The sequence below is a fragment of the Heptranchias perlo genome, unplaced genomic scaffold (assembly GCF_035084215.1).
Source record: "Heptranchias perlo isolate sHepPer1 unplaced genomic scaffold, sHepPer1.hap1 HAP1_SCAFFOLD_753, whole genome shotgun sequence".
Classification (NCBI taxonomy): Eukaryota; Metazoa; Chordata; class Chondrichthyes; order Hexanchiformes; family Hexanchidae; genus Heptranchias; species Heptranchias perlo.
In genome coordinates, this window is record NW_027139786.1 from 42,956 (window position 1) to 56,932 (window position 13,977).

The following is a 13,977-nucleotide window of genomic DNA, read 5'->3' on the forward strand; positions in this document are numbered from 1 at the left end:
CTCTCTCTCCTCCTCCTCACTCTCTCTCTCCTCCTCCTCCTCCTCCTCCTCCTCCTCACTCTCTTTCTTTCTCAACCAACATTTTAAAAAAAATAATCTGATCATTATCACATTGCTGTTTGTGGGATCTTGCTGTGCTCAAATTTGGCTGCTGCGTTTCCTACATCACAACAGTGACTACGCTTCAGGAAAAAAAAAGTACCTCATTGCCTGTAAGGCGCGTTGGGGCGTCCTGAGGCTGTGAAAGGCGCTATATAAATGCAAGTCTGTTCTTTCTTGGGGAAGAATGAGTTAGAGCAGGAGACAGTGGGTCTTAATTTCGACAGGGCGGAGGAGGCAGTGCGAGTCGGCCGGTGGGGGTGGGATTTTGGAGCTTAGAGCGAACGAGGCAGCAAAGTATGAATTATATATCAGAACAGGCTGGGACAGACTCACTCCCCAACACCTGCTGATGGGGGGAGCAGGGCAGTGAGTGTTTGGGTGTGATGGAGGCCCAGTGCCTTTTAATAGAGGGCTTTCACTCCCGCTATGGATTCTGGGAGAACCCGGCCTCCATTGCTGGCTTATGTTGGCTCAGCAGGAAAAAGTACAAGAGGTCCCTGAAAATGGCACAGGGAGGAGGGGGGGGGGGGGATAGGGGAGTGTGGGAGGAGGGAGAGGGTGAAAGCAAGTCGGGGGTGGGGTGAGAGTGAGAAATACATTAATGCCCCTGGGTGGGGTTAGAGACCATGGGATGGTTCCAGGTACACAGTTCAGGGTTGGCAATCTGGTCGTGAGGGTTCATGCTGGGGGTACTTGCTGTCCAGGCTTACCGATGGTGACTGACCCATTAGACGAAGGTGCCTGTGCCCCGGGTGGGGGTTCGCCCACAGCAGAGAAAACTGAAAATAGATGTTGCTTTAAGAGGAAGGTGATCTGTTTATTTACCTGCGGGTTCCAGGCTGGGATTGGATGACGGAACTGACACTCACCTGCCTCAGGTGAGTGTGTGTGAAATCAGCAGAAGGAAGGGAGGGACAGGGAGAGGAGGAGGGACAGGGAGAGGAGGAGGAGGGACAGAGACACAGAGAGAGAAACAGAAACAGAAAGACACAGGCAGAGGGTGGGGAGACTCAACCAGACGGAGGGTCTCACACCCACCGCCCCCCCCCACCCCCCACCCCCCACCCCCCGGTGCCGAGGGAGCCTGGACCATGGCCGCTGAACAGCGGCTGCAACAGTTGGAGCGGCTGGTGGTGCGGGGAGCGGCCGGGGCCGGGGAGCCAGAGCCGGGCTTGGGGTTAAGTGTAGAGACCCTGCTCGATCTCCTGCTCTGCCTGCATTACGAGTGCAGCAGTTCGCCGCTCCGTAGGGATCAAAACATCGCCGACTTCCTGCAGTGGGGTGAGTCTGTGTGTTTATTTATAGATAGTTGGAGAGAGAGAAAAAGTTTTTGGCCCAAACTTTGTTGTAAACTTGTGCTCAACGTTTCTAACCGAGCCCAGGGCAGCCTGACCTCGGCCACTCGAAGGAAAAAGGTTTCTTATCTACTTGGGCACAAAATACTAAGCAAACTGATCGAATTTGCCTGTATTTTAAACACCTTTACCTTTTTTTGGCTGTTTTCTCTCCTCCCCCTCATAGATATGCCCCTTCGCGGGGCGAGTGTCCTATGGGTGACAGGCACCCCCTGCCATCTCACCCTCTTCGTCATTTGGGAGGCGAGGGTTGGCAGAAAGTTCACAGCGCTGGGCATCGCAGAAGACCCGATGCCAGTTGGGGTCAGTGGGCAGTGATCAGGAGCAGGAACCCTGGCCTGATTCCCCCCTCTCCCTAACCCCGGGGTGACTGAGGCCAGTTGTAACAATATAACTGCCCACCGCTGCTAACTCTGCATGGAGGGAGAGTAGGAGGTGGGTCCTTCCCAGTTATCCCTGAGACATCAGGAGAACCTTTCCTTCATTTTATATATAAGTTACATTATTCCTGAGCTAAGGAATGAGCAGCCAGCCTAATGGTGAAGGGACGTGGGTTATGGATTGTAATGCCAGGAAGGGCCGACTTAATAACTGTGAGAGAGCTTATAGTCAGTGCCACAGGAGGGTTTGACTGGTAAATAAAGATCTGCATTTATATAGCGCCTTTCACAACCTCGGGACATCCCAAAGCGCTTTACAGCTAATGAAGTACTTTTTTTGAAGTGTTGTGATGTAGGAAACGTGGCAGCCAATTTGCGCACAGCAAGATCCCACAAACAGCAATGTGATAAATGACCTGATCATCTGTGTTTTAGTGATGTTGGTTGAGGGATAAATATTGGCCCCAGGACACCGGGGAGAACTCCCCTCCTGCTCTTCTTCCAATAGTGGCCGTGGGATCTTTTACGTCCACCTGAGATGGGCAGACGGGGCCCTCGGTTTAACGTCTCATCCGAAAGAGGGACATCCCGCAGATGCTCAGTGTGTGCCTCGCAGGTCGGCCAGTCGGTCCTATCAGACAGGATTGGCGTGGTAACCTGCAGCTGGTTCAGTGATTTCATTCCGGGCCTCCCTTCCCCCACAGCTCTGGTGAGATACGGCCCATATATCACTGCAGTTGCATCATGTGTGAGACGTGTTGAGGCTGTGCACTGGCGTGTAGTTCTGTGTTTGTTGACAGGCCAGTGTTTGTGCTTTTTTGGGATATGTTTTGAGGGGAGTCGCAGTTTGGTCCGAACTCATTTCCTGAAAATAAAAAGTCACTTCACTTCTCCGCAAGTTGGGAATGTGTCTCCGTTAAAGTGGGTCGCAGGCGGAGTGAGCGAGCGAGCATGGGGCCAGTGGGATCAGGGTACACACGCACCTGTGTGCTCGTGGGTCTGCCTGTGTGCTGAGGTCTGTGTACGTGTACCCGCGTGCGTGCACGTGGTTGCTGTGTATCCGCGTGCGTGCGTTAGTGTGTGTTTGCGTGTGTACATTAGTGTGTGTACCTGCGCGTGTGTGTGTTAGTGTGTGTCTGTGGTGTGTACCTGCGCGTGTGCGTTAGTGTGTACCTGCGTGTGTGTGTGTGTGTGTGTGTGTGTGTGTGTGTGTGCGTGCGCATGCGCGTTAGTATGTGTCTGTGGTGTGTACCTGCGCGTGTGTGTACCTGCGCGTGTGCATTAGTGTGTGTCTGCGGTGTGTACCTGCGTGTGTATGTGTTAGTGTGTATCTGTGCATGTGTCTGTGTACTTGGAGATAAGGGTGAGGTGGTGCATTTTGGTAGGAAGAATAAGGAGGCCTCATACTCCTTGGATAATAAGAGTCAGAATGGGGTGGAGGGGCAGAGGGATCTGGGGGTACAGATTCACAAATCACTAAAAGTAGTGACGCAGGTTAATAAGGCCATAAAAAAGACAAATCAAACACTGGGGTTCATTTCTAGAAGGATAGAATTGAAAAGCAGAGAAGTTTTGTTAAACTTTTATCGAACCTTGGTTAGACCACACTGGGAGTATTGTGAACAGTTCTGGTCTCCATATTATAAAAAGGATATAGAGGCATTGGAGAAGGTGCAAAAAAGATTCACAAGCATGTTACCAGAACTGAGAGGTTATAATTTATCAGGAAAGATTGAACAGGCTGGGGCTCTTTTCTCCAGAAAAGAGAAGGCTGAGGGGTGACCTGATCGAGGTCTGTAAGATTATGAAGGGGTTTCGATAGGGTAGACGTAGAGAAGATGTTTCCACTTGTGGGGGAGACCAGAACTAGGGGGCCATAAATATAAGATAGTCACTAATAAATCCAATCGGGAATTCAGGAGAAACTTCTTTACCCAGAGAGTGGTGAGAATGTGGAACTCGCTCCCACAAGGAGTAGTTGAGGTGAATAACAGAGATACATTTAAGGGGAAGCTCGATAAACACATGAGGGAGAAAGGAATAGAAGGATATGGTGATAGGGTGAGATGGGGTAGGGAGGGAGGAGGATCGTGTGGAGCCTAGACACCGGCATCGACCAGTTGGGCCGAATGGCCTGTCTCTGTGCTGTACATTCAATGTAAATTCTATGAAACACCATTCCCTCAGGGAGGTGATGGGTGAGGGGGCAGTGACAGAGCTCTCAGCTGACTGACACTGGCTTCAAACCAGTTTAGTCTCCAGCAAAATCCACTCTTGGAAAATAATATTCGATAGCTAAAAGTGATTGGCTGATTGGTGAACACCATTTGAGTGATGTCACTGGGGTTTCAGTGCAGTGTAAAATATTCAGTCCCCAGGAAGTGTGGGAAACTCTGAGTGAGACAACAGTACCCTCCGTCCTTCCAAACCGGGACTGGAGACAGCAATAGAGCTGGTGACACGGTCACCGTATATACCGGGGTCCGGGGGTCTCACCGTATATACCGGGGTCCGAGGGTCTCACCGTATATACCGGGGTCCGGGGGTCTCACCGTATATACCAGGGTCCGGGGGTCTCACTGTATATACCGGGGTCCGGGGGTCTCACCGTATATACCGGGGTCCGGGTCTCTCACCGTATATATCGGGGTCCGGGTCTCTCACTGTATATACCGGGGTCCGGGTCTCTCTCCATATATACCGGGGTCTGGGGGTCTCACCGTATATACCGGGGTCCGGGGGTCTCACCGTATATACCGGGGTCCTGGTCTCTCACCGTATATACAGGGGTCCGGGGGTCTCACCGTATATACTGGGGTCTGGGTCTCTCACCGTATATACCGGGGTCCGGGGGTCTCACCGTATATACCGGGGTCTGGGGGTCTCACCGTATATACCGGGGTCCGGGGGTCTCACCGCATATACCGGGGTCCGGGGGTCTCACCGTATATACCGGGGTCCGGGGGTCTCACCGTATATACCGGGGTCCGGGGGTCTCACCGTATATACCGGGGTCCGGGTCTCTCACCGTATATACCGGGGTCCGGGGGTCGGTCACCGTATATACCGGGGTCCGGGGGTCTCACCGTATATACCGGGGTCCGGGACTCTCACCGTATATACCGGGGTCTGGGGGTCGGTCACCGTATATACCGGGGTCCGGGGGTCTCACCGTATATACCGGGGTCCGGGTCTCTCACCGTATATACCGGGGTCCAGGTCTCTCACCGTATATACCGGGGTCCGGGGGTCTCACCGTATATACCGGGGTCCGGGGGTCTCACCGTATATACCGGGGTCCGGGGGTCTCACCGTATATACCGGGGTCCGGGGGTCTCACCGTATATACCGGGGTCCGGGGGTCTCACCGTATATACCGGGGTCCGGGTCTCTCACCGTATATACCGGGGTCCGGGTCTCTTACCGTATATACCGGGGTCCGGGGGTCTCACCGTATATACCAGGGTCCGGGGGTCTCACCGTATATACCGGGGTCCGGGTCTCTCACCGTATATACCGGGGTCCGGGTCTCTCACCGTATATACCGGGGTCCGGGTCTCTCACCGTATATACCGGGGTCCGGGTCTCTCACCGTATATACCGGGGTCCGGGTCTCTCACCGTATATACCGGGGTCCGGGGGTCTCAACGTATATACCGGGGTCCGGGGGTCTCACCGTATATACCGGGGTCCGGGTCTCTCACCGTATATACCGGGGTCCGGGTCTCTCACCGTATATACCGGGGTCTGGGTCTCTCACCGTATATACCGGGGTCCGGGTCTCTCACCGTATATACCGGGGTCCGGGGGTCTCACCGTATATACCGGGGTCCGGGGATCTCACCGTATATACCGGGGGTCCGGGTCTCTCACCGTATATACCGGGGTCCGGGGGGTCTCACCGTATATACCGGGGTCCGGGGGTCTCACTGTATATACCGGGGTCCGGGTCTCTCACTGTATATACCGGGGTCCGGGTCTCTCACCGTATATACCGGGGTCCGGGGGTCTCACCGTATATACCGGGGTCCGGGGGTCTCACCGTATATACCGGGGTCCGGGGGTCTCACCGTATATACCGGGGTCCGGGGGTCTCACTGTATATACCGGGGTCCGGGTCTCTCCCTCTGTATATACCGGGGTCCGGGTCTCTCACTGTATATACCGGGGTCCGGGGGTCTCACCGTATATACCGGGGTCCGGGGGTCTCACCGTATATACCGGGGTCCGGGGGTCTCACCGTATATACCGGGGTCCGGGGGTCTCACCGTATATACCGGGGGTCCGGGTCTCTCACCGTATATACCGGGGTCCGGGGGTCTCACCGTATATACCGGGGTCCGGGGGTCTCACCGTATATACCGGGGTCCGGGGGTCTCACCGTATATACCGAGGTCCGGGTCTCTCACCGTATATACCGGGGTCCTGGTCTCTCACTGTATATACCGGGGTCCGGGGGTCTCACCGTATATACCGGGGTCCGGGTCTCTCACCGTATATACCGGGGTCCGGGGGTCTCACCGTATATACCGGGGTCCGGGGGTCTCACCGTATATACCGGGGTCCGGGTCTCTCACCGTATATACCGGGGTCCGGGGGTCTCACCGTATATACCGGGGTCCGGGTCTCTCACCGTATATACCGGGGTCCGGGGGTCTCACCGTATATACCGGGGTCCGGGTCTCTCACCGTATATACCGGGGTCCGGGGGTCTCACCGTATATACCGGGGTCCGGGTCTCTCACCGTATATACCGGGGTCCGGGTCTCTCACCGTATATACCGGGGTCCGGGTCTCTCACCGTATATACCGGGGTCCGGGTCTCTCACCGTATATACCGGGGTCCGGGGGTCTCACCGTATATACCGGGGTCCGGGGGTCTCACCGTATATACCGGGGTCCGGGTCTGGTGGGGACAGGTCTGTCACTGTATAACACTGGGGTACAGTACTGGTGGGGACAGGTCTGTCACTGTATAACACTGGGGTACAGGACTGGTGGGGACAGGTCTGTCCCTGTATAACACTGGGGTACAGGACTGGTGGGGACAGGTCTGTCCCTGTATAACACTGGGGTACAGTACTGGTGGGGACAGGTCTGTCCCTGTATAACACTGGGGTACAGTACTGGTGGGGACAGGTCTGTCACTGTATAACACTGGGGTACAGTACTGGTGGGGACAGGTCTGTCCCTGTATAACACTGGGGTACAGTACTGGTGGGGACAGGTCTGTCACTGTATAACACTGGGGTACAGTACTGGTGGAGACAGGTCTGTCACTGTATAACACTGGGGTACAGTACTGGTGGGGACAGGTCTGTCACTGTATAACACTGGGGTACAGTACTGGTGGGGACAGGTCTGTCACTGTATAACACTGGGGTACAGTACTGGTGGGGACAGGTCTGTCACTGTATAACACTGGGGTACAGTACTGGTGGGGACAGGTCTGTCACTGTATAACACTGGGGTACAGTACTGGTGGGGACAGGTCTGTCACTGTATAACACTGGGGTACAGTACTGGTGGGGACAGGTCTGTCACTGTATAACACTGGGGTACAGTACTGGTGGGGACAGGTCTGTCGCTGTATAACACTGGGGTACAGTACTGGTGGGGACAGGTCTGTCACTGTATAACACTGGGGTACAGTACTGGTGGGGACAGCTGATTTCATCTTGTTTGATGGTGAGTCCCAGTCCCCATTCCCGGCCTGTGCTGAGGTTTCTGTTCCCACCCCGGCGTGGGACAGAGCCCCACACGGAGCAGGAATGGGCACGCTTGTGCCCGGGAGGTGCACGGGGCACGGGCTGAGTTGTGGCTTCCCCTGAAAGAATGCCGTCTGTCAGGTTTAGGAGACAGGTTGGAGTTCTGCCTCGGCCTGGTTTGGTTGTAGCTTGCCGATCAGCACACAATCGAGCTGATGCTTTACCTGGTGCCCACACTGCTGACTTTTAATGGGAGATGGTGGGCACACAGGACAGGGCACAGGCTTTTACAGGAGGTGCTACATCGCCTGACCCAACCTAGTTGTTCCTTAGAGTTTCTCCTCACTTTAAAGGTTTGGCGTCTTTCTGGGTTTAAGGAGAAAGAAAGACTTGCATTTATATAGCGCCTTTCACAACCTCAGGAAGTTCCAAACGCTTTACAGCCAATTAAGTACTTTTTTTTTGAAGTGTAGGAATTGCCCATTTGCGCACAGCAAGATCCCACAAACAGCAATGCGATAATGAGCAGATCATCTGTTTTAGGAAATAGTTTTGTGCTTGGAAGGGGACAGTGTAGAGGGAGCTTTACTCTGTATCTAACCCTGTACCTGCCCCGGGAGTGTTTGATGGGACAGTGTAGAGGGAGCTTTACTCTGTATCTAACCCTGTACCTGCCCTGGGAGTGTTTGATGGGACAGCGTAGAGGGAGCTTTACTCTGTATCTAACCCGTGCTGTACCTGCCCTGGGAGTGTTTGATGGGACAGTGTAGAGGGAGCTTTACTCTGTATCTAACCCATGCTGTACCTGCCCTGGGAGTGTTTGATGGGACAGTGTAGAGGGAGCTTTACTCTGTATCTAACCCGTGCTGTACCTGCCCTGGGAGTGTTTGATGGGACAGTGTAGAGGGAGCTTTACTCTGTATCTAACCCGTGCTGTACCTGCCCTGGGAGTGTTTGATGGATGGGAATTCCGTGCTGTGCAGACCCTAAGACCTGGTCTGTGCTGCTTTTGTTGATCTTCGTGGGAGTTGGGGGGAGGAGTTGGGGTGGGGGGCACTGAGGGCTGTGTGGGCACAGAGGGAGGGGTAACCAACCGAACATACCACCTCTCATCAGTGTCCGGCAGCCCCGACTGGGAAGCAGCTGTGGGCAGGATTAGACCCCCTGCCGCGATGCCTCCCATGGTCGATTATCCCGCCCGATGCTAACTGTCTCCAGTGGAAGCCGGCACCCTGGGGGACCCACACCCACCCCAGGGAGAGCCGATGTGGGGCGGGGTGTGGGTCTAATGTGGCAGAGATTTCTGTCGAAGGTGTTTTTAAGATTCAGATCAGACTTTGACGCAGGAGGGAATAATCTCATCAGTGAAGAATCCTGTTGGGTTGACGTAACTCATGCCTCGAGGGCGGGTACAGTTCATCTGCAGGATGTCGAAAGCACCGTGATTAAAATCCGAGTGTTTTTAATCACCGATATCTCCTCCACCATCGGCTCCCAGTCCGGCCATGCCTCGATTTTTAAAATTCTCCCTCCTTGTTTTCAAATCCCTCCACGGTCCTCGCCCCCTCCCTATCTCTGTAACCTCCTCCAGCCCTACAACCCTCCGAGATCTCTGCGCTCCTCCAATTCTGGCCTCTTGTCCATCCCCCGATTTCCATCGCTCCACCATTGGCGGCCGTGCCTTCAGCTGCCTGGGCCCTAAGCTCTGGAATTCCCTCCCTAAACCTCTCCGCCTCTCTCTCCCTCCTCCTTTAACACGTTCCTTAAAACCTCCCTCTTTGACCGAGCTTTTGGTCACCTGTCCTAATATCTCCTTATGTGGCTCAGTGTCAAATTCTGTCTGATTCACACTCCTGTGAAGCCCCTTGGGATGTTTTACTATATTGAAGGCGCTATATAAATGCAGGTTGTTGTCATAGGGTATGGAGCTCGTTGAGTGGATGTGGGATCAGCGGGTGACCGGAGTTGGCCGTGGACAGGCTCCCTCGGGGTCCTGCTGCCTGCCTCACTTCTTAAACGCCCTTCGTGGGGTCAGTGCTGTCCAGCCTCTTTCTCTCTCTGAGTTCCTTAATCTCCTCCACCCTCCGAGGTGCGCCAGGCACCCCCTCCGCCTGGCCGTTCGCGTCACAGGAATCTGGACGGCACCAGCCGGCTGTTCGACCACAGGGGGCTTCACCTGCCTGCCCAATCCTGTTCGCCGCTTGCCTGTACTTCCTGGCAGGGGTGGCCAGACCGAGACCGGGCCCCCCACCGCCACCCCCCCCACCCCCCCCATTCTTCCCACGACCCCCACCCGGTTCCAGAGTCACTCAGAGGGGCTGGGGCCTTTCCTACCTTGTGTGCGGGACTCTGTGAAGCAAGGGAAAGGGGCACGAGTTGTCCAATTAACGGTAGGCCCTACACCAGGTGAAACAGTCTGACAGGATGATGCCGTCACTGAAACTTGCTTTGTTGATCCAGACTCCACCTTCATCTCATTTTGCATCTCATTTGCTTTATTTTGATTTAGTGTCAAGAATAAAGGATTGGGGCCCAGGTATTTGGTCAGGCCTCAGCTGCAGTATCGTGTCCGATTCTGGGCCCCGCACTTTAGGAAGGATGTCCGGGCTTCGGAGAGGGTGCGGAGGAGATTTACCAGAACGGTCCCAGGGATGAGCGACTTCAGTGATGCGGAGAGACTGGAGAAGCTGGGATTGTTCTCCTTAGAGCAGAGAAGGTTAAGGGGAGATTTAATCGAGGGGCTCAAAATCATGAAGGGTTTTGATCGAGTAAATAAGGAGAGACTGTTTCCAGTGGGAGGAGGGTCGGTAACCAGAGGACACGGATTTAAGATAATCGGTGAAAGAACCAGAGGGGGAGATGATTTTTTTAACGCAGCGAGTTGTTCAGATCTGGAATGCGCTGCCTGAAAGGGCGGTGGAAGCAGATTCAATAATAACTTTCAAAAGGGAACTGGATAAATACTGGAAAAGGAAAAGATGTGCAGGGCTAACGGGAAACGAGCAGGGGGGGGAGTGGGACTAATCGGATAGATCTTTCAAAGAGCCGGCACAGGCACGATGGGCCGAACGGCCTCCTTCTGTGCTGTCTGCGCCCAGGCTCGTCACCCGCTCCCTGATTACCTGTTGGGACGTTAATATTCATTGTGCTTTCTCTCCCTCTCCCCACTTCCCTCCTCCAGGCTCTGGGAATCACCCACTGATTCTATTTCCCTGAAAAGCTGCATCCCACAATAACACGTAATCCTGCAGCCGCGGGCCCAGTTTTTGCACCGGTGGCCTAAACCCAGCCCCCAGGCTGAGGTCTGAACCCAGGCCCAGGGCCCAGTGTTGCCCCAGTGGCCTAAACCCGGGCCCAGGTCCAGGCTGTGGCCTGAGCCCAGGCCCAGTGTCACCCTAGTGGCCTAAGCCTAGGCCCTGGGCCAGACTTCCCTGCTCCGGCACATTAGCTGAAGCAGTCTGTACTTCAGGGGTGCAGGGTGGGAGCCTGCTCCCAGGCGGCAGCACCAGCTCCTCAGCCACGATGAATCTCCCCCCGGGGACCGAGCCCCACTGAAACGTGGAGAAGAGAGCGGGAGGGTGATACCATCGAGGGGAGTGAGTTGAAGGAGTCCCTGAGCCTGACAGTGAAGGGGAGGGAGGTCGTGGACAGCGATTTTAGTCAATAACCCAGTCTGGAACGAAGGCTCCCACTGGCCTGGCAGTAGTCAGTAGGCCTGGGCCCTCCCGGCCCACACCCAGTAACCAGTACAACGCCCTGCCAAAAAAAGCCCAGCACTGATTTTCTCCTTGTGTAATGCACCTTGCCTGTTGCCTGACGTATTTCTAAGCCTCCCCCTCGTGTTGGAGGACAGCCCTCACCCCTCACCTCCTTCCCTGTTCATGCAGAAACTCCTCGAGTACAAGTAAGAGGCTACGACTGGCTGCCTGTACAGACTAGGGAGCTGCGCGCTGTCTTGCCCAGGCAGGATCCCTGTCTCTGTATCACATTCCTCACTCGCTCGAGTCAAATCGGTGTCTCTCCCTCGCCTGTGAGTCAGAAGGTCGTGGGTTCGAGCCCCCACTCCAGAGACTCGAGCCCCGTAACCCAGGCCGACACTCCCCGGTGCCGGTACCGAGGGAGCGCCGCACTGTCGGAGGTGCCGTCTTTCGGATGAGACGTTAAACCGAGGGCCCCGTCTGCCCCTCTCAAGTTGACGTAAAAGATCCCACGGCCACTATTGGAAGAAGAGGAGGGGGGGAGTTCTCCCCGGTGTCCTGGGGCCAATATTTATCCCTCAACCAACATCACTAAAAAAAAAACAGATGATCTGCTCATTATCACGTTGCTGTTTGTGGGATCTTGCTGTGCGCAAGTTGGCTGCTGCGATTCCCACGTTACAACAGTGACTACACTTCAGAAAGAAAGTACTTCATTGACTATAAAGAGGTTTGGGACGTCCTGAGGTCATGAAAGGCGCCATAGAAATACACGTTCTTAGAAACACTGGGCAGTGATCGGGAGCAGGAACCCTGGCTGATTCCCCCCTCTCTCCCTAACCCAGGGGTCAGTGAGCAGTGATCGGGAGCAGGAACCCTGGCTGATTCCCCCTCTCTCCCTAACCCAGGGGGTCAGTGAGCAGTGATCGGGAGCAGGAACCCTGGCTGATTCCCCCTCTCTCCCTAACCCAGGGGGTCAGTGAGCAGTGATCGGGAGCAGGAACCCTGGCTGATTCCCCCCTCTCTCCCTAACCCAGGGGGTCAGTGGGCAGTGATCGGGAGCAGGAACCCTGGCTGATTCCCCCCTCTCTCCCTAACCCAGGGGTCAATGGACAGCGATCAGGAGCGGGAGGCATTTGATATTAATGTCGATGGATCTTTATCATTTGTGAACTCACTTTTGGACCTGGAATCTTTGTAACACACCGAGAGGAAACGCTGGCCAGAGCCCAGCTCCCCGGCCTGGCGGGTTTGATCAGTCAGCACATGTCGGAGAGGAGATGGAATGTAAACTTCGTGTTTGGGCTGCCTCACCCTGCCCCCTGGTTCTAAAAGCAGAGGGAGTTGAGGTTAGAGGCTCGACTGTTTTGCTCGTAAAAAAAAAATAACTGTGGTGCCATGGCGACGGTTTGAATGGTGATTTAGATCTGGAGGTGGGAGATTTAGGCCAGATTCCCGTGTCTCAGTGTCTCTCTCTCATCTCTGAGTCAGAAGGTCGTGGGTTCGAGCCCCCACTCCAGAGACTCGAGCCCCATAACCCAGGCCGACGCTCCCCAGTGCCGGTACCGAGGGAGCGCCGCACTGTCGGAGGCGCCGTCTTTCGGATGAGACGTTAAACCCAGGGCCCCGTCTGCCCCTCTCGGGCGGACGTAAAAGATCCCACGGCCGCTATTGGAAGAAGAGCAGGGGGGAGTTCTCCCCGGTGTCCTGGGGCCGATGTTTATCCCTCAACCAACATCACTAAAGAACAGATAATCTGATCATTATCACGTTGCTGTTTGTGGGATCTTGCTGTGCACAAATTTGCATTTCCTACATCACAACAGTGACTACACTTCAAAAAAGTACTTAGTTGGCTGTAAAGCGCTTTGGGAGGTCAGGAGACACACAGCACTGGAGCCCCGACTTTTAAGATAATTGGCAAAAGAGCCAGAGGGGGGAGATGAGGGGAATGTTTTTTACGCAGCGAGTTGTTCTGATCTGGAATGCGCTGCCTGAAAGGGTGGTGGAAGCAGATTCGATAATAACTTTCAAAAGGGAATTGGATAAATACTTGAAAAGGAAAAGATATGCAGGGCTAATGGGGGAACGAGCAGGAGGGAGTGGGACTAATCGGATAGCTCTTTCAAAGAGCCGGCACAGGCAGGACGGGCCGAACGGCCTCCTCCTGTGCTGTCAGATTCTATGATACTAGGCCGAGCCTGAATGGGGGATTGTCTCCCTTCTCCCTCCCTCCCTCCCTCCCTCTCCTGAGGACACTGGCCACCCTCCAGTGCCCAGACCCCCTGAGGGTGCTGATGGGCACAACAGCCCCAGGCCAGCCCGGGCCGGGTCCCCTCGCGATTTGCTCTAATTGGAAGGTGTCACTATTTTTCTCTGTGTTTTTTTGTTCTCTCCTCCCTCTCTCTCTCTCTCTCTCTCCTCCCTCTCTCTCTCCAGCCGGTCCCTTTGTGTCGAAGGTGAAGGAGATCCGTCTCCACCAGGAAGACTTTGAGATCCTGAAGGTCATTGGACGTGGCGCCTTCGGGGAGGTGAGAGGAAGGTCGTAGGTCGTGGCGCCTTCGGGGGGGGTGGGGGTGGGGGGTGGGAGGCGAGAGGGGGCAGGGCAGGGCCATCCGGACCGGGACTGCGCGAGGGCTCGGAGAACGGCCCCCCCCCCCACCCACGACCCCGGGGGTCGGGAATGAGGGAACGCGGAGAGCACCTGGGCCTGAGTCCCTGACTCCTGTCATAA

The 13,977-nt window shown here is 55.1% G+C and overlaps 1 pseudogene; it reads left to right on the forward strand.

The window, feature by feature from the left end:
* The first annotated feature begins 1,043 nt into the window (after positions 1 to 1,043).
* LOC137319173 (serine/threonine-protein kinase MRCK alpha-like) overlaps positions 1,044 to 13,977 on the forward strand; it is a 50,331-nt pseudogene continuing 37,397 nt past the window's right edge.